The following is a 20,548-nucleotide window of genomic DNA, read 5'->3' as shown; positions in this document are numbered from 1 at the left end:
GAATAAAACAATATTATGATAGGAGGCCCCGATTTTGAGTCCCGAAAGAGAGCGGCGCCTGGAACCGCCGGAACGGTGACGCGTTCGGGAGAAAGCATGAGCTTGGGAAAAGATGTCTAATAGAAATCTGTGTGAAACGACCCTTCACATTATTGTTTAAAATGTTTATTGGCATTATAGTCCAAGCAGAGCTTCCCACTGCATGGATTATATAGGTTTATAGTTCTCAGCCATGGACCCCCAGTTCCCTCCCCCATTAAACACCAGTCACCACCTCCACCCCCCACCTTTTTTCTCAAATAAGAACGAGAGAGAGAGAGGAAGAGAGAGAGGGAGACTCTCAGCGTTCACATCGGGAGCTTGGAGGGAGCAGAGGAGACCCTGTCAGAGCGCAGAGACTTTACTTGGCCACATGTGAACGGTTGAAAACACCGGGAGGACGCGGATTAACGCCAACGGATTGAGGGAGCGGTTACCGCGATGGGAACGGACGCGCCGGCGCACAGAAGTAGTTTGATCCGGGCAGTCGTGTGAGCGCAGCCGGCGCCAACAAGAAACTCATGGTAGGTTTATGTTCCGTGCGTGATCATCTGCTTTTTTTATATTTTATTCCTGATTTTTTTTTAATTATTGTTATTTTTCTGAAAGGAAAATAATTAATGGGTTGCCGGCTACACATCGCGGAAGTTCATGCTCCGGGTTTGCATGACTGTGCACAGAAATGGAAAAGTTTATTTTTTTGACGCGTGTGCGTGCGTGTGTGTGTGTGTGTGTGTGTGTGTGGAAAGCGGGGGGTGATTTGACTGTGGGTGCCCTGTATAAAACCGGAGACATCGCCAATATAACGGAGTCCTTTCAGCGCGGAGGCGCCCGCCGCCCGTAGAGAATGAATGGGTCACTATGTATTCTCATCTAACTCCAGAGTTGACGCTTCGTTTAAAAGTAGCTGAATGTCACACTCGGGAGGGTTCGCGAATTAGAAATAGGCGATTAAGTGCAAGTCGGAACATCGTTTTTACTCCTTACACTATCCGGACTGCAAGGAAAGAGATATTTCTGCAGGAAATAAATGAAAAAATATATCTCACGAATGAAACGGCTCATCAGCCCCAAGAGCCAAAACAAAAGGATATCCTGCTGACCAATAGGAGGCGAGGAAGCCTCCGGAGGGATGGAGTGGTCCCTCTGCTCCTCTTTGTCCTACCTGAGACACACACACACACACACACACACACACACACACACACAGCAGCAGCAGCAGAAGCAGCCTGACTACTAGATGTGGGAGTACTCAAGTTAACTTGAAAGTGATTTTATTCCTTTTTTTTTTTTTTAATTTAATCCTGCCACACAGAGATGCACATCACATTTTGTTGTGCAGAGTTCTGGTTGACGGGACTAGGAGTGGGTTGGGGGGGTAAGTCATCACCTGCATAATTCCACCACACCGCAACAGTTCACAAATCTCACCGGGATTAGCAGAAACACATTTTTCTCCCAGCTCCTGAATTTCAGTTTCGTAGGATGGCTTAAGCCTTTAGGTTAATAACTGAGATGTGCCCCTCAAGGTGTGTCACGTCACTCTGCCCTTGGTTTCTCTGAACATGCCAAACAAGACGCGGAGATTTAGTAAGAAGGAATCGTGGCAGCAACTGTTGCTGACAACATCAACAGTAGCCCAAACGCCAACTGGCCCTCAACCAAGAGGGGGGCCCGCGGGGTCATGTGTCTTTCAGATCGAGACTGACGTTCTGATCTTGTAACCCCGCAAGCGATAAAGCGACTTATGGCTGCTGGTGAAATGTCCCCGGCTGTTGCGTGATGAAATATTTAGTCGGTGATAAATCAGGTGAAAAGAAATCACCTTCTTTTATCTGTTTTTTTGAATACAATTTATCCACTTCAGTCCTGGAGTACTAATCAAAAGCAGCCCATTTTATTTATTTACAGGACGTTAATGACAAAAAAATGTTATTAATCAAATTATAGGGAAACCATCAAAAAAAGCAAACAAAAAGAATGGTATAGTAATGACAAAAATCTTTTTTTTTTGTAGAAGCAGGTCAGTGCAGTTGCTATTGGTTTGCTTTAGTAATTAATCAAAAATGAGAAGGATTCAAGTATTAAAACAATTGAGGGTTTCAATTCTGTCTTATGCACTGTAAGGAATGTGTCCAACTGAGCACTGAAATTCTTACTTTGCTGTCCGCTGTGAGTGCCAGATAGTTTGACAGGGTGAGACCAAGATAGTTTAGTTAGGACGTAATACGAACAAATGAATAAATAAGTACAAGAAAGGGCAGTGAATGAAAACTGAAGTGGAAACTCCAGGCGATAGCGGTGCTAATAAAACTAGCGATGTTCTAATGGCTCACTAATGCTTGTTATATAATTACTTGAATGTGTGTATTGGTCCCGGATGTTTACTTCCTAGAGCCCCGAGATGAAGACAACTGACCCCAAAACAAAGTTTGAACAACTGCTGTTGTCAACTTCTCTTTAAACATGGCCATGTCAATCAGTTCTATTGATATGTTTTTTTTTAATTCAAACTGTTTATTATACAAAAGAGGCAAACTACACGACTTGCCTGTCATTAACAGGCCTATTGTCACAGTTTTTGCTCTGAAAAAACAGTTAAAAAATGTGCGGATGAATATGAGCAGTATTCGTGAAAAAAATTCAATATAAGACGCAGGCGTAATAGCCATGTTTTAAGCTGGTTATTTATTAATGAATCTGGTATGTGTGTGCGCGTGTCTCTTTGTGTGTGTGTGTGTGTGTGTGCAACATATCAAAGCGTGGAGCTGTTTGCAAGTTAACCCAGTGTGTGTGGGACGGAGAGACGTAGGCGTCCTAAATGTGGTGGGGATTCTCTCTCTCTCCCTTTGCACTACATTAGTATGCAATGAATGGGACACATGATTAGAATGATTTAAATGCCATGACCGTGTATCGCGCATGGCCTCCAGCAGCCACTTTGTTTTGTTTGAGTTCATTTAATCTCTCCCACCACTGATTTTGCGGAGAGACCGAGGCACTCTGACAGACTGCTTCCTCTGACACCAGTTGAGCAACAACATTTTCAGACGATCCCTCTTGATTTAGATGCAGCGTCAAGTTGGTTCTTTCCGGCGACTCGGCGGAGGATTGAAAGGAACTTAAAGATTACAGGGAATGAATCAAATCGCCGCATGGTGTCGAATATGCATGTGAAAAGCGTCGGCGAATTGTGCTGCGGAAAATGACAGAAGCGTGAATATTATTTATGTTAGAATTTCACACGGCGTCAGCTACAGAGCCAAAGTGACTACATCTAAATGCGATCACAGCACAAACATGACCTTTCAGTTTGCATTTCCCATCTTCCGTTTTTCATCAGGGATTCTAGCCGTCATGCTACTTTTAATGCTACACCAGCAGCAGGCTCTTAATTATTGCCATAAAGACAAAGAGAGAAAGCCTTTGTTATTGAAATCTTTGTTGGATATTTCTCAGGGGACGAGAATTCAATTGGAATCAGAGAGGTTATCTCTGGGAATTAAATGAAAATTGCCTTTTTGGGGCAACTTTATCATTAGAAGTGCAGAGAGTCTGGCAGCGAACATGCCCGGAACTGTTGCCCTTTTCAGATTCATGGATTTCAGGTCATTTAGGCAGTGACATTGCTAAAAGGTCTTGTCATGGACCAAATACTAGATCGGTACAAAAGAAAGATTTGTCTGTGTGTGTGTGTGTGTGTGTGTGTGTGTGTCCTTGCATGTGGATTGTGTGGGGATTTCTAAATGTAACCCAGATAACATACCACACTCCTGGATTGTTCTCCCAAGTTTTAATTTTCCAAATGTGAACTGTTACTTTTTATTGACTTGCATAAATCTTGATAAATAATTGAAAGTATTTAGTCGTGCACGTGTTTCAATTTATCAAGATTAACAAGAAATCAGATGCATTCATAAACATTGTGCTGCACGACTTGACCTGCTGCCAACTTGCCTTTTTTTCTACAAATACCCCTCATTTGTCTTTCCTGAGAGTGCTTTCATGCCAGGGTTTTTTCTGCTGTAGATGAAGGAGGTGACAATCCTGCAGTCTCTGCGTCTCAGCCCCAAACTTCTGAACGGTCCCTTATACGTGTCTGCATTCTTTCATTTTCCCCGTGACTCACACGTTCTTGTACCGTGCTCTGATAACTCTGACACCCTTTCCCACCTACCCCCACCCTGGGATATATTTCCTGTGCTTTGGGTGTCTGGGTGCCTGAAGCTGCAGTCTATGTTTCGCAAATGAAGCATTTGACCTCTCTTTTAGGGGTGTTTTATTTCAGTCACTGCTGCAGGAATCTTAGTGTCAAATGTGCTGCTCAGCAAGGCTCCTCTGGGGCTCAGGACACATAGAGCGCCCATATGGACACTCAACACATGCATGCAGACAGCATGAGGGGAGAGCACTGGCAGCTGTCGTCCAGAAATATATTCCCAAACATTTTATCAGTGCTCGTATCTAAGATTTCAGAGTTTAGACGTCTCCTATGAACAGAAGAACATAGGTTGCTCCTGGGAAATTTAATGAGAAAATATCTATATCGAAACCAATATTTGTCTTTCATAATAATAATAACAATGATAATAATACAGTCAATGTTAAAATGTGCATTTTGCATTGTTATATAATCGTTTCAGTCCCATGTCATCACAAGAACTAAAACTTAAAGCCATGTTCTGGTAACAAACACAGCTATTACATTGAAGCAACAACAACAGTATTATATTTGTACTTGCGACATGAAATCTATACATTATACATTAAAACGGCTTTTTTGGAAAAGGTCAGGCCACAGTGAACTTCATTGTAACGCGCATATTGTCAGATGAGAAATACCCATTAAAGAATCTCCATTATAAACCTATTTTCCATAATGCTTAAAATGCGCCAATTATTGGACATTATTTTGAAAAGCGATAGTTACAGTGAGTTAATGTGTATATTGTAATGAGTTTGTTGTTATACTTGTTATACACTGGTATCATCTTAACATGATTGGTTTCCATTTGAATGTTTAAATAATACAACAATAAACTGGAAAATGGATTATTATAATAACACACTGCTCACACTAAATGACAACGCACCGTTTTTATTTTCCCAATGTGGCAGTAATATAGTGCTTGATCACTGTGCCCATTTGTTGACACAACCTCTGCAACAAATAATATAAATGTCAGGAATGTATTTGATGATATAGCATTACATGGCTTCCATACAAGTTTATTGACATTAGAAAATAATTTCTAGTCAGCTCTGTAAGAACTGATGAGCCGTGGAATAAGTTATAAAAAAAAACAAACAAGTTAATTGATGTTCATGACACACATTCTAATGAACTACCCGGCATCTAAAAATACCAAACACTTATTAATCCCAGGTAACTTGAAGTTTATTTTTACCTTATGGGTCAGATAAAACAAACAATTTCAATTCATCACGCATCTTTCAGGGAAAGTAAGCAGTACTTTTTGTATATTTCTTTCATACTGTCAGCATTATGGGTAGTATTCATTGTCAAAGACGTCTTATTGGAGGTTTTTATCCTTCTTTTATTCCCGAACCCACCACACATGCATCTCTCACATCAGTATGCACATCGTATTTTTGCATCAACATAAACAAATCAACTGTCAGCAGCGGTTTTGTTCCGTATTGCATGTCTATTTAAAAATTAAGCCCCACGCTATTCAGCAACCTTTCAAAACATGTCAGCTCTTAAAGATGCCATCTTTAGCTGCACGCCTGTCACCAGTAACCCTTTGTTGCATAAATGTTTCATAGACAGACCGCTGTTTCTGTGAGCTCACACCCATGTGACAGCTGGCTCCAGTTTTAGGCTGAGTGATCAGTTGTGGAGACAGTATTCGACTACGCTCAAATGTAGGAGTTAGACTTTGAAAATAATGGCGCATGCAGGGACCCGGTGATGGATGGATGCTCCACTAAAGATCTGTTATGTATGAGAACTGAGAACGGCCAGGACAGGATTTATGTGGATGTAGAGGAAGCACCACTCCGAAAGATGCTTTCTGTCTGAGGCAGAAGTCCATAGCTATTTCTCAGCATGATTGATGAGCTCGCAGTGATTAAGTTAACATGCTGACAGACATTAATCTGCCTAGATCTCCTGAATGACTTGCATGGAATTTTTTAAAGCAAATGTTATCAGCAGCAGTAAATATTGGTACTGTTTTTTCCAACCTTGCGTGTTTACTTTCTGGCTCCTGAAGAGACTGCATACGTCTCTGATATGCAAAAAAATCAGTTGAAACAGTCCTTAATATAGAGAGTTACAATTTGATAGGTGATAAACTGCCACTGAGCTGCTTCTTATTCTGCAAAAAATGTCATCAGTCATATTTTTTACATTTGTTTATGTTCATGCCGTACACGAACCTAACGGTAAAAGAAAAACAGGTTCATGCCCCAAATACATCTTTCAAAAAAACTTGTGCGTTTTAATCTTTGAAGTTCTGTGCAAGAAAATCCGTAATAAGTCACTATGTGTAAATGGGATTTTGAGATGATGAGTAAGGAGGTAAATCAGGCAACCCAGAATTGCTGCGTGCAATTGCCAAGTTTGGGGTCATTGCTTGTATTAATGATGCATAGGCATCTAAACTGTTTTTTATTTCCCTCACCATCTGTACCCAATAGTGCCACATCGATGGAGCCGGGCGAATGTGAGCAGCTAGGAGTTTGATTAATGGGACTGTCAGTTGTGGGATTTATATTACATATGCAGGGGGAAAATAAACAGTGTTTAGTAAACACCTCGGTAGTCCGAAAAAGGGAACGTATAGCTCAGGTGTGCTTATCTTGTAATTTTGATACCTGAATGCAGGACGGCTGGACAAGTGTCCTTAATTACCCAAATGACAGCCTCCATTATCAATGTATGAATGTGTACATGACAATGAGAGTGAATGTGCAATTTAAATCCTGTAAAGTGCTTTAAGTACCTCGAAAGTAATATATCATTTATAGTTTCGTTAACTATTATATATGGGGCTGGGCAATTTGGGAAACTTCATTCCTAGAGGCCCTTTTATAGTATTCCAATATATCAAATTGCAGTGTCTGCAATGTAAAAGAAAACAAGGTTAAAAAAAAAATTAAAATAAAAAAAAATCTGAAAGAAAATCTGAAAGATGAAATTTTCAATTGGAAGCTATCACAAAGTTTAATATAAATCAAACAGGATACAGTGAAGTATAATGAAAAGTTTAGTGTTCACTACGTTCTGCCAATTTTTTGATTTGTTTCATATTTTGTAGGACTTTCTGCTCATGCATGCCTTATTTCTTGCTTTCAAGGCTAATTTGGCTTTCAGCCCGCCAATTAATGAGTTAGAAATTCTGAGATAATGTAGTTTCTGGCAGGTATCTTTAACCATGCCACTGCAAGAGCAGTAAGTCCATTTCCTCAAAATTATTATCCCTAAAATGGATTAGGAAACTTCACAGAGCCTAACCTCACTAAATTTTGGATAATGGGAAGAAAGTTAGATTTATTCCAACGACTTTCAAAAAACAACTTTGGTGTGACCTTTGACCGCTTCTTTTCACACAAATCTTACACAACCACAGAAAGTGAAACAAACTTTAATGAAATGCTTGAATGGCAAGTCTTAAATGGCTCGCAAATAAATGAAGGGCAGTAATCTCCGCAGGAAAATATCAAATATTAATATTAAAAGACTGAAATTACAGGAAACCACTATGAACTGATTGCTTTGCCCTGGAGTTGTTAAAACATTTTTTAGGTTTCGAAAGAAGCACATACAGAGCGCTCTTTTGGAGTAATAAATAAAGACAATAGAGAAGCCATTTTTACCGATTCTTGCACTGTAGTAAATGCTTGCATGGCCATTTTTAAGGACCATGGCTATTTTGAGTCATTCATTTCCAATTTACATTCTTCGCTCATGACTTTTATAATCTATATTTACTCAGCCTGTGGGTTATGGATGCTTTCATGTGTTACCATGGAATCCCTTAGGTTAGCAGAAAGACCAAGTATTAGTGGTTCTATGTGTCCCCAGTATCTGTCTTCCAGATGTCACTCTAATGGGCCTCCACACAAGCCTAAAGGGACCTCAACTTTCTACCACACCGGGGAGATCTGTGTTCATTTTCCAATTACGCCTGACTATCGCTTTAAATGAGCAGCTGAAATCCTCCAGTACCAAAGCAATTTTCACTGTTTTTTTTTTTTTAAGTGACCTACAAACCATTGAGATGGTTTCTCATGATTTCCCGCAACTGACTGCTTGTCTCACCACTGGACAACAGACAAAATCAGTTTCCAGCCACTGACTAATGCAACTGATGCTATGCTCCATTCAAAGTTAAATAGTCGGGGGTTCTCGAGTTGAAATCTCCGACCCAAAACTTACACTGAAAACACAAGCATGACAAATAATTGTATACTTCACTAACCACAGGACACAAAGTAAACCGGGCATACATAGGAAGACGTATGAGCACCGAGTAAAAAAGAACATAAACAGAGCAAACCAAAGTGTCCTCAAGGGATCCAGTCCTCATCAACAGCAGTTATAGTTATTCATCACATACAGATGGGCAAAGCCATTTCTCAGTAAGTAACAATTAAGAGGTCAAACACAAGGATCATTTCTCAGTCATTCAGCTATAAAACCCAAATGTGCGAGCATTACAAATACCAGATTAATGAAAAGTCAGTGACATGGTTACTGTAATTAGGAAAACACAGATGACAGCTGGAAGTGATTTTTTTTCTTCTGATCATTGCATTAGCCTGTCAGTGGGAGTGAAGTTGGATTTGCGGTTATGCCACATCACGATAGTAATCCCAAAACAGCATGTTGGTTAACAGTAAATAGAAATACTGATTAACCACCCCGATGTGTGACTGAAGTCTGGGGCAGTGCATATTGAAAAGCCTCAAGCATAATTGAAATGCAGCATGTAGTCAACTTTTTTTTGTAATTTTATCAAAATTCTCCGCATACTTTTTTTCCAGGGAAACCTGTGTCTTTTCATTTTTGTTCATAGAACCTCATTATGTATTGATCCCAATGAGATAAAATGATCAAACCTACGGTAGCTGAACAAATCAGAACTCTGAAATGGAAAAATGACCGTATTAGAAGTCGTTTCCTTGTCATCCTTAGGAACGATATGACAATTCAAATACGGATCATGACACATTTAATCTTGTCGAGATTTTGATCTCTTATTGCAACACTCTCACTGATTGCATTTTGCATTGTCTCTGATGCTGCCTTTGGATTGTCCTTACAAGATAAGGACATGAAAGCGTTGAGTTTTTCTATTAGAATCCCAAACAAAAGACAGCAATATTTCTGTCAGGATAGATGAAGAAAACGTCTTTGCCCACATTAGATCAAATGCGCATTTTTCATGCAATATACACTTAAATGACCCTAAAAAAAAATCACCAACATAAGACTTATCAATGGGTAGGTTTGCAGACAAGATACCATGAAGAGATTAATTACTACAATTTTCATAACAATTTTTACGCTCAATGTGAGAATCAGATCTACTTTATGCTGCCTGCTCTATATTGCATACAGTTCACACTGTACAAATGTACATGGCATCTTGCCACTGCGTCTGCACACTGACTTTGAGTTTCAAGGTCGGAAGATTGCAAAAGCTCATCTTCTAATCAGAACTCAGCATGAATATGCGATTGCGTTTCGGGGATTACAAGTCCGAGCAGAATGAACCCGAAACCGGCGGTCACATCTTTTATATGCTTAATCTAGTAGTAAACAAAAAGCTGACATGCACTTGCCAAAGAGACGCGCGTCTCTCTGGGATCAAAGGTCAGCGCTGACTTCCATTCACTAGACAGACAAAAAATGTCCACCTTAAGTGTCAGATGCACCTGCAAGACTTTTTTTCGCCCCTTTGGCAGCGAAGGAACGCTCTTCGATCTGGCCCGGGTCATGAAGAATTTGTTCTTTCTCTCCTGCAGTCATCCTTTTCTGGGATAATCCCTGCCAAGTTAATTTGGAGCTGGTAATTTGTACCTATGTAGGCAGATGCTGCCAGGAGAAACTTGGAGAAGCGGAAAGATTTTTTACACTTTAAAAGATAGATGCACTGTAGTTATAATATTTATGTCCTCCTCCCGCCATTTGTTAGGACAAGCAAGAAGTGTAGTCATTATTTATCTAGTTATTTATCAATTAATTTATCTAATTCAATCTATGTGCGGAGTGTACCGAAAACGGACAGATGTATTACTGTGATTTATGCAAAGCCTCTCACTCAATTATAGTGTAACCGATCCTTCTGTGAGAGGTGAAACATATTAGCTACTTTAAAAATTAAGCCACCTTACGATTTATCGTCCTCTTTAAAAGCAGACAACTTCAAGCTCACTCTCATTTTGGAGAATTAACCCGCTTGCCTTATTGATAAGATTGGAGAATTTGTGCAGACCTTCACTGTCATGAAGCCACAAGTTTAATGTGGCGGTGAGAAGATAAAGGTCGGCATCTTATATGTTGAAAAACCACGGAGTAAAATTATTATGGATCTTCTGGGACGCCCTTGGGAGGCCTCACTAAAATTGTTTGCGGCCGTCTCATACCCGCGGCAGAAAGGTAAGCTAGCCGACTTGGTAATCAACCAGGTTTTTTTAATTCTCAGGTTTTCTTGGCAGTCTGGATATGTGCACGCTCAATTCGTGCACATATCCCGAGCTGGGAAGAGGGTGTAACTATAACTAGGTGTGAAAGGCTGTGCAGGATTACTAAACGTCTCCTGGAGAACATGAAAAAAGCTGGGAGTTGGAGATGAAACAGGACTTTGCGCTAAAATCATTGCAGTATTTTGGTTTTCCCTTCTTATTTTATAGTCATGGTCCAATAAGTAAGTAAGCGTTTGTTTGATGTTGTTTGTTTCGCCAGAGATGTCTGTGATATCCATTGATCTGTGGAATAAACTCACTACACCCTACACTATTAACTGAAGGAAATGCATCTTTTTATTTATTTTTATGAATATATATGTAGTTTTTACAGTTCAGCCCCAGTGTGACCTGATTAACTGATAAGAGCCTAAGCTGGTGTATAACTTTATCCACATTTCCCTATTACATGATTTTCAGCAACTTTAGGAATAGCCCTAGAGTTAAGCGTTATCTCATATCTGTAGGTTTGCTCAATATATGTACATATGGATAAATATAGTGTGAGTGTGCTGTTTTTTGTATATAATTATTATTTAATTCCAAAAAAATGTAGACAGTGGAGGCCAAATACAGGAGTTTTGCAACAAGATAAAGGTTCACAGAGGATTCCATATAAATTAAACGACTTCAATTTAGAGATGAAATAACATTCGGCGGACAAGCATTGGAGCTTTGTTTTTCTTCTATTAATAGTAAAAAATAATCAACACTGTCCGTCCCAGCCTTTGTCCTTGTCCTCTACTGCACCGTCAGCAGTGATGACACGAAGTGTTTTAAACATGCATTTGCTTGATTAAAATGAGGAATTGTCAAAGTCTCAAAGACGCGCGACTTGCCTATATTTCTGGGTTACACCTGTCCGGCCGATTCAGACAATGATAGATCTGTTATATGTCAGACATCTGATTAAAACACAATTTCTACCCACTTATGATTATTAGAATTAGATACTGTACGTACCTTAAAAAAAAAAAAAAAATGTCTCCCAAAAAGCATAAAAGTCTCTTTCAAGCCTCATTTCATTTCATAAATGCACTCCGTGCTCCCCACTTGGCCGGCGCTCAGTCATTTAGGATTATTGTCATCATGACTCTGGGCTCGTACAGAACCACTGCTGTTTCAAGAACATTTGGCTGCAGAGGGTTCTGTAACAAAAAAAACACAAAGCATCTCATGTGTCCAGTTCATTCTGTGCTAATAAACAAAGACTGAAAGACTGAAACTTAATTCTGATTCATTCGAAGCAGTTTATATATAATTTAATTCTGTTCTTGCTTAATAACTTAATATTCGGCATCATTTTCCGTGCAAAACTGCACGGTCATTTAGCCGAAGTTGTTTCTCACTTCACAAAACAGTAGTTTTCTGATCTGCGGGTCAAAAGCTCAAATTGGTTGCTAATCTTTTAAGACGGTTAAAAGATTAAAAGCAAAAGCTTTTAATCGTGTAACCAACCAAAAAACATATTTCCACTCAAAACAAATTCTTATTTTTACCACTTAGTGTTCTCGGAAGTTCAAGAAAGATAAACTTGTTACGAAAAAACGCTTCCTAACTTTACTCATGTTTCATTACAAGAAATAGTGAAGTCAAGGTCGTGAGAAGGTTGCATGAATGATATCCCCCCCCCCCTTGCTCAACCTCTCTTTTGCCAATGATTTTCTAAATAGTGAGTTAATATTGTAACTGGGATTTGGAATGTGAGTTTTAAACTGCTCCCAAGATTGGAGAGCAGTTCAACATTTTTTAAAATGCGGGCGAACTCTTACTGCATCATTAAAGATGTATATTTTTGTTAACCTGCTGGTGAGCTTTTACCTTTTAAGACCTGCTGCTAGGTTAAGCGAAATACCACATTTCAGTTTGTACTGACATTGAAAAAGGAAGTGACTATACTGAGGCCTAACACACCAACACCAAAGGAAAAGGAAGAAGCATTTTTTTTATAGAAGAATCTCGAGAGATGCACCATTCTGGGTGAGTTGCTGTCTTCCTGTTTCTCGGCATCACATGTTACAAACATAGACGTGTTGAAACCTGTCATAATGTTTAGAGACCCTTACCTAGCAATAAAACTCCCTCCAATTTTGTTAGTCAGTTAAAATGCTCTGGGAGGATTCTCAGACATCTTACTGTGAGGCAGAAGCGTTTACCACTGTACAACTGTTTGGAAGCTTTTAAGATAAAATCGGATACGGTACTTTTTAATCTCATTCTCACACAAAATCACCCAAAAAATCAATGCAGATTTTTTTTTTATTTACGGAAAATGGATAAGGCTTAATCTTAGATCTAAAGAGCAAAGAAAAACAAACCAGCACCTCAAATCACCTCAAATTTGGCAAGAAGTAGTATTTTTTTAATCTTTTTATGTTGATTGCTTCAAGTCCGTAAGATATATCGTAAGATCTATTCCATCTCTACTATTTCGCTCTTACTCATTGGCTTTTGTCAGTGTTTCTCTTCTTTTTTGTAAAACAGGAAAATAAGTTTGTAAGGATCTTTCATAGAAGAAAAACCACCAAGTGTCCTCAGATAATTCAAATGCACAAGCATAACTTAGAGATACAAAACAAGATCTGAGTAAGCGATGGTGAAAGACACAAGTCTTACAAGTTATTCTCCAGACATTCTTGTTAATGTTGTCTCAAAACCCGACAGGATTTGCCGAATCGATGCCAACTCCTTTCACCCCGGGGTATCGACATTGACATGTGACAAGCTTGTAAATGCATTGGTAGCGAGATCTTAGATTTCTGGATATCACGAGATTAAACGGATACTTACGTGAAAAACAATAAAATAATAGTATTAGAAAAGAAAATGTGGAAAAAAAAAGCAGCCACAACCCCTTTTGGCTTGATTTCTGTTGACCTTCAAGATTTTAAATAGCTTTAATGAGCACGAACAAGTATGCTGGCTGTATCTATCTGTTGCAAAGATGTGTAATAAAGGTGCTTTTAATCACAGTTTGAGATTATTTAAGAGCACGAAGGTGTTGACAGATGTGAGACAATGTGCATACTGAGAAAAACTGTGAACTTGCCCGCTGTAATATCGATTTAACTGCGAGGTAATGTTGGCTCGATTTTTCAAGCGCCGGTCTTCGTTCCCGGACGTTCACGTCCAGGTTACCCCCCGAATGTCCCGTTTGCAAATTTGGAATGGAGCCATTTCTGCAGCACTGTGGGCTCAAAGGCATTCCACTGGAAACAGTAAACATTCCCGCTGGATTAATTGCCAACCGCCTTGCCCCCGGCCTGCTCGCCTCTTGTCAAAATGGAAGATTAACAGTAGATTGAACTTTGGTCCATATGTAGGGCGCCTGCCTCCCCGGATCTCGTGCACGGAGTGGGAGGCGGGAAGCGGGAGCAAGTGTCGACGGAGTGTCGAACACGTGCAAAAGCAGTCATCTGAAGGAAAGGTCAGCTGAGGTAAAGAGATATCTTCCAGATTTTTACAGTAGATGAACTCCCATCTTCTCTTTCACTTTTAGATTTAGGTTTAAAACGCGTCAATACGAACCCCAGATGTCATTCCATCTCTCACCTGTGTGTGGGAGGCTTTGTTTTTAGGAAGACAGATCTTTTGCCGAGCTCCTAACGGTTCTTGTTATAAATGTTACAGGTTGTGTTTACCACCCACGTTTTTTTTTTTTTTTTTTTTTTTTTTGTGAATTCAAACTCAGCAGGTACACCTGAGGAAGATGAGAAAAAACAAAAATCCTCTCTCCGCCGGTCCTCCCACGTTGCACAGAACATCCAAGAATCCCCTTGGATATTTCATGGCTTCACATTTGTTTTGCCACCTAATAACTTTCCCCTTGTCAGTCGGCGTTCTTTAACTCTGTCTCAGTGTTTGTTGTCTCGGCTCCTTTTATTTCCAAACCTGCAAGACAGATTAACAATTCATAAAAAAAAAAAGAAAAAGAAAATGAGCCGACGTCAAATAGAACATGAACGTCTGACCGCTGACACTGGACACCGGAGGGAAGATAAAATGGAAAAAGTGATTTCAAGTGCGGGGAAGATCACTGCTCCGTTGCTCCCATAACATGACAGTATGCCTTCCGCAACAAGAAAAACATGAAAATAAACACGAGGACATCCCCCAGAATGATTCGAAGCCATCTGAGTATACAATTTCCAAAGTTAGATAATAAGTTACAGGCACATCACAACTAAGTTCCTCCTGATGAATAATTCATCGTAAGCTGCTGTGCAAGCGCTGATATATTTTGCATATGCCTCTCAATCCTGCAGCTACTTTTTATTCATGCACGAAAAACCCTTGATTGTTTATTGCTTTAAAGTTCATCATTTATTCATGATTTAAAGTAGACTCGTTGTTTGAATTCGGATTACCTTTGATTCTCCCATTTGTTTCTCAATTCTTGTATTCGGTCACAGTTTAGCGCGGGTTCTCCCCCGTCCGCCCCACTCTCCTCACAATGTATCCATTACGCCGATCAATAATTTAAATGGCAGCTATTGTTTTTTTTTTCTCCCTGCTCTTTTTAATAACACCATCAGGAACACTCAGGCACCTTAGAAGGAATTCTGGCGGCGGGAGGCTGCCAGTGAAATTAAAATAATGAATAAAAGATAAGGCGGAGCAAAACGCTGAAGTGGGAATCCACCCGAGATCCCAGCAGAGTTGCAGTTATGAATCGGAGGGCAGGGGCCGCGCTTCTCGCCGCCGTCTCCTGCGAAGGAAGCGTCCGAGGGCTAGGTTGATAATTTGACCCGGCGACCCCTTGACCGAGGCAGCCTGTCTCCTGGAGATTAGATCGTGATCTTCGCGATCTCCCCGATGCAAAAACAGTACGGATCGGGGAGACAAAGATGACTCATCCTCGCCGTCACCAGGAGAGAATCTCCGGGTCGCCGTGATCTTCTACCGTTTTTTTCGGATGACGCGGTTGTGATTTACACGACCTGATTGGTTCGCTTCCCCAGGGATGATTGAGAAGGAAATGACTTAAGTGACAGGTCATGCAGCTCCCGCTTTGCCTAATAATCGTAGGACTGTGGTTTATACTGGAGGGATGGACCCGGTTGTAATTCCATTTCCAGATGTTTCTCTCCTACTCCCAAGTCATTGTCGGGATTAATTTCACGCTTCAATAGGCCGCTTTGTTCTAGCTTCATTTCCCCGCGCCGATGATGTTTCCTCCAATCGATTTAATACATTTAGATAAAAAAAATACGTAGTCGCCGTCTCTTATTTTTTGTCATAACAAATAGAACCGGTCACTTTTTAAAAGAAACGTTATTATCAACTTACGGATAAAAGCACAACACAAGGCTGCGGTTTAAATCGCACTCTCATTTTTCTTTGCTTTTATAAAGTTGACATCTAGCAGATAAATGTCATCCTTTATTTTGAAATGAAAATCAGTCTTGTGGGTCCAGAGCCAACAAAATACCAAATGCTGTTAAAAAGTCATGCTGTCTGGACATTATATATTGACACTTGTTGAATTTTGGGTTGTAATCAACCAGACTTGAGACTAAACCTCAGATCACAATGTACATATTCAATGCATGAGCGCCTAATGAATTGACTAAACCTATGAGATGTTTCACAATGTAGATATTACATTACATATCATTTTTTGATTTGTATTTTGGTCACTATATGCTGCCACACATGGATACACTAGTGAGAGACTGAAAGGCATCACACATTTATGTCACCAGAGTTTTTCACATTTGTACCATCAGGAATGCACAACAGAAGAAGATAGAGAGGGCGTGTTGTCTTTTATTATCTTCTTTCTTTCCATGCTAGAAATTTGGCTGAACAAAGAGGAGCGTACATCTATATGTGAATCTCTTTGCTTTCCGTGTTATTTGGAGCGAATATTAAAACTTTACCTTGCAAATCTTAATAGCTCTGATAGAAGGTTGACCAGTTTCATTGTCATCAACAATTTATTACCAGCCGTTTTCACCAGAACGTGCGCCTGCGTTACCGTCAGATGTCAGGTTGATGCTCATAGCTGCATCAGGATACCATGGCCTCCTGCTGAACTTTAATTATCGTGAGTGGCCTGGTGGAAAGGACATTTTTCTTCAGCTGAGACAGCAATGACACCCCTTTTGTCCCTTTTTCTGGCAGCTCCTGCCACGCTCCCGCCCTGACAGTACTTCCTGTGTTTTTCGCTGAACCTCGAATTCTTCCTACATCGAGTTCTCTGGAAATATTATTATTGGGAACGGCTTTTTTTTTTTTTTTTCCCAAAGAAATTGAATGAAGTAAATGCATGTTTACAGCCTTTTAGGCATTATTGACCTTATGGTCATTCCATCAGCTTGCTGTGAAGAGCATGCTATAATTAAGAAACTACTGAAACCTGCAGGCGAGCTGACGCAATCATTTAGCTGCTTATTCTCTGCATTTTGCTTGTTTTATTTGGAGGATCTGTAAGTGGCTTCTAAAGGAAAATGAATTTGAAAATGTTTTGCAAGTATATATCCATAATTCCCCAACCTATTTGTCTGTTGTGCACCAGAGCGATGATATTTGAATGGAAATAATAACCTTTTGTTTCAATAACCAATTAGGTCTTTAATATTTTGTTAAAAAGGAATGCAAATGTTTAAAATCAATCTGTGAATTGGCCGATTCTCATCCTTGAGGTATCAGGCTGCTTCCTCTGCGTCTCACAGTGGCTGCTCAGTTTGTAATGCATGATATTTACACACAGCACAGCACTGTGGTTTGTTTGTTTGCGTTCCATGTCTTATGACCACTTAAAGTGCTCTTTCAGGACACATAATTCCCTTGATTCATTTCAAACAAAAAATTTATATGATTCAAAAATATATATTCTCTGAAGAGTCAGGCTATGTATATAGGCATCCATTTATATATGTAGTAGTGACTGACAAGTTAAGGGGAAATTATTCTTGAAGTTTGGTTTAAAAATCAGTAAGACATTTGTGTGTGTATGTGTTTGTGTTTTATTATGAATCTCCTGTAGGGTGTTAGACAGTTTTTATAAGCAGATGTATAATGACAAAAGAGCATATGAACATGATTTTAATCTCTTTCCATATCACCTTTGCATTAATATTGATTGGAGTAGCTTGATTTTAGTGAGTAGAACTGATCATCTCAAAGTGCATCTAAGAGCCTCCAACAGTGCTTTTATGTGCCTTTTACTACCTCATTTAAACAATGTTAAATCTCTCATGCTAAACAGCACAAAATATTGAAAACTTGTCCTCCTTGCGTCCTTCCACTACATGTTTTTGTACAGTTTTTCAAACAAGTGGGATACGTTGGCATTCTGCTGTAAGTCGGTTACTTTTATTCCAGTAGAAAGGAAAATAATCTGCAGCAGTCAAAGACAAAGACAACAACACAGGGCTTTTCAACGGTCCTCTGTTATGCAAAGTATTGTGGTCAATGTAGCCCAAGTGCGTGAGATGGTAATTTGCATTGAATCAAAACAAAAAAGGGCATTTCAGGTGCTTCGTATCAGGCCGTGCAATTAATTTCCTCCATTTAAAAACCCAGGGAACGGAGGAAGTAGGACACTCCACTGCATAAATGGCTTCTGCAACCAGGTATGCTGTTCATTTTGAGGGGTCAGTGTTTATATTGTTGGCTTAAGTGTTTTTGCATCTCCTATTGAAAGTGGGTCAGAGCATTTGTGTCAAAACTTCATTGTCTTTGTGTTTCTCATCAAATTCATAGAATGTAAAAAGTTGCACTACAACAACTCAACAAATTCTTAGAGACAGAATTCTTAATATTGGTAAACAACAACCAATTTGGGAATCCATTACTCCACAAATAGAAATACTCTTCTCACCTCTAATGAGGCTTTCCATGGGAATTATCAAGATAATTGACAGCAGTAAACACAAAGTAAATAATTGTGAATCAAATGAGAAACAGTACGGAGTAAAAAAAACAAAACAACAACAATTACATGCCATTCATTGAGATCGGTCATACTTTCATTTAAATTGGGTTGTTGTGTCTCAGAACAGACTTTGAATAAAATCTGCCCGTCTAACTGACCCGCTGTGAATGACAGGCGAGACTGTTTGGAGAGGTTTTACCTCCAATGAGTTATTAAGGCCATTGGCAATTTCATTTGCACCTCCCAGAGAGGGAGGGAGGCATCACTAAAGCACGCAGAACATCACAGTGTTACCATTGTCTTGAGAGTTAATTATAATCTTCATGAATGTGAGCGTTCTGGCCAAAAGTGTAATGTTTTCTTACTCAATCAGTGCCTCTTTGAGCAAGGCCGGCACCAGCTCCGAGCATTGCTGCCGATTAGCTGTAATCAGAGTGAATTTCAATCAAATCTACTTTTGTTTCACATTCAGTTTTTAGGAGGTCACGAAACCTAATCTCGAACCATCAACAGTCTGGCCATTGGACGTCCGGATGGATTATGGTAATTGTAGTTGGCTGTCTCGCAGATGACGGAGGTCTTTGATCACATTTCCCACGTGGCTGCTGTCAAAATTTCTATTTAAAAGTGCAGCGGTACTTGATTTAATGTTAGGTGGTGTATCTTACTTGCTGTTGAAGACCGTTCTACTGTAAGGTCAGCCTGGAATTCACTGTTAAATGTTCAGTTAACTTTAAAAAAAAAAAAAGAAGAAAAAATCGAATTCAAAAATGTAATTTTCACAACACAGGCCAATAATTAAACTCTGTAAAGGTCGTCTGCCATGTCATGTTGGAATTATTACACTGGAGCAGATCGGTATAGAATCTACAATAAGAGCTAATTTGTGACCTTTATGCAGTCCAACTTTGACACGTGGGTGGTGCCAAATATTGAATGAATTTTGGCCCCTGGATTGCAATAGAATGTGTATAAAGATGGGTTAATGAATCTGCACAAGTCTTGTCTTTTTCAAAAAATAATAATCACCGTTTAATTAAGTTAACGCTAAAAATCGGTTTTAAAAGAAAAAATCATAAGGGGTGGGAATGTTGAGCTGTTAGAAATGTTTTAAAAGCAACATCTTATGGCTTTGCTTCACAGCGGTGGTTTCAGTTGATATGAGTCACAAAATAAGCAGAGTTGGTAAATCTGATTATTAAAAAAGCACATTGCAGTTACTTCAAAATCTGCAGTTCCCGTAACACGATTTGAGGTGAAAGAACTTATTTCGCAAGATCGGAAACGAGCTGAAGGAAAGACATATAAATAATGTTTCGAAATAAAAAAGCACTTCCTTTCTGACATCTTCAACTGATAACATTTCTGTCACTGAAGTGAAACCACAGGAGTTTTGCAATCTGTTGAAATCTATATTGTTGTTGTCAAGGTAGATTTTCGTTTTCTTTAAAAAGCATTCTGATTTTCACATCTGCATGTCCAGCTATCAAACTGCAGCTACATATGTGGGAGTAGGCCATCAGATTTCAGTCAAAAATGAAAGAGTCACCGTTTCGCTTATCATCTCTGAGAAGAGAATATTCAGAACAATTTTGGCACTAAAAGCTGCACATTCTTGCCTCAATAAAATTGTTGCGACACACAGGAAACTCTGCCAGAGGGAGATACAGTGTAAACCCACCATCATCCAAATTATAAATCAATATGTATAACAGTGTAAAATGCATTTATAAAATGAGTGATCTAAAATAGTCCTCTTGTGTATAACTTTAACCTTTTCCGTTATGATGTTAATTTGGTATTGCGTGTCACTGCTTGTGGACTGTAAATTGCCATGTAGTTATACTAATACTACGACTACTAATACTACTACTACTTCTAATTATAATAACAATAGTAATAATAACA

The 20,548-nt window shown here is 39.4% G+C and overlaps 1 protein-coding gene across 1 annotated transcript in view; it reads left to right on the top strand.

Moving 5' to 3' along the window:
* The first annotated feature begins 321 nt into the window (after nt 1-321).
* Nucleotides 322-20,548, top strand: part of chst15b (carbohydrate (N-acetylgalactosamine 4-sulfate 6-O) sulfotransferase 15b) — a 46,173-nt gene continuing 25,946 nt past the window's right edge. The window contains exon 1 of the mRNA XM_086139708.1: nt 322-563. The gene's annotated coding sequence lies outside the window, so the exon portion shown is untranslated. The remainder of the gene's footprint in view (nt 564-20,548) is intronic.

This window comes from Fistularia commersonii, chromosome 32 (genome assembly GCF_037954325.1).
Source record: "Fistularia commersonii isolate RoL2024-O1a breed Wild chromosome 32, RoL_Fcom_v1.0, whole genome shotgun sequence".
Classification (NCBI taxonomy): domain Eukaryota; kingdom Metazoa; phylum Chordata; class Actinopteri; order Syngnathiformes; family Fistulariidae; genus Fistularia; species Fistularia commersonii.
The sequence above is the reverse complement of the archived record's forward strand: the minus strand, read 5'-3'. Positions and strand labels throughout refer to the sequence as shown.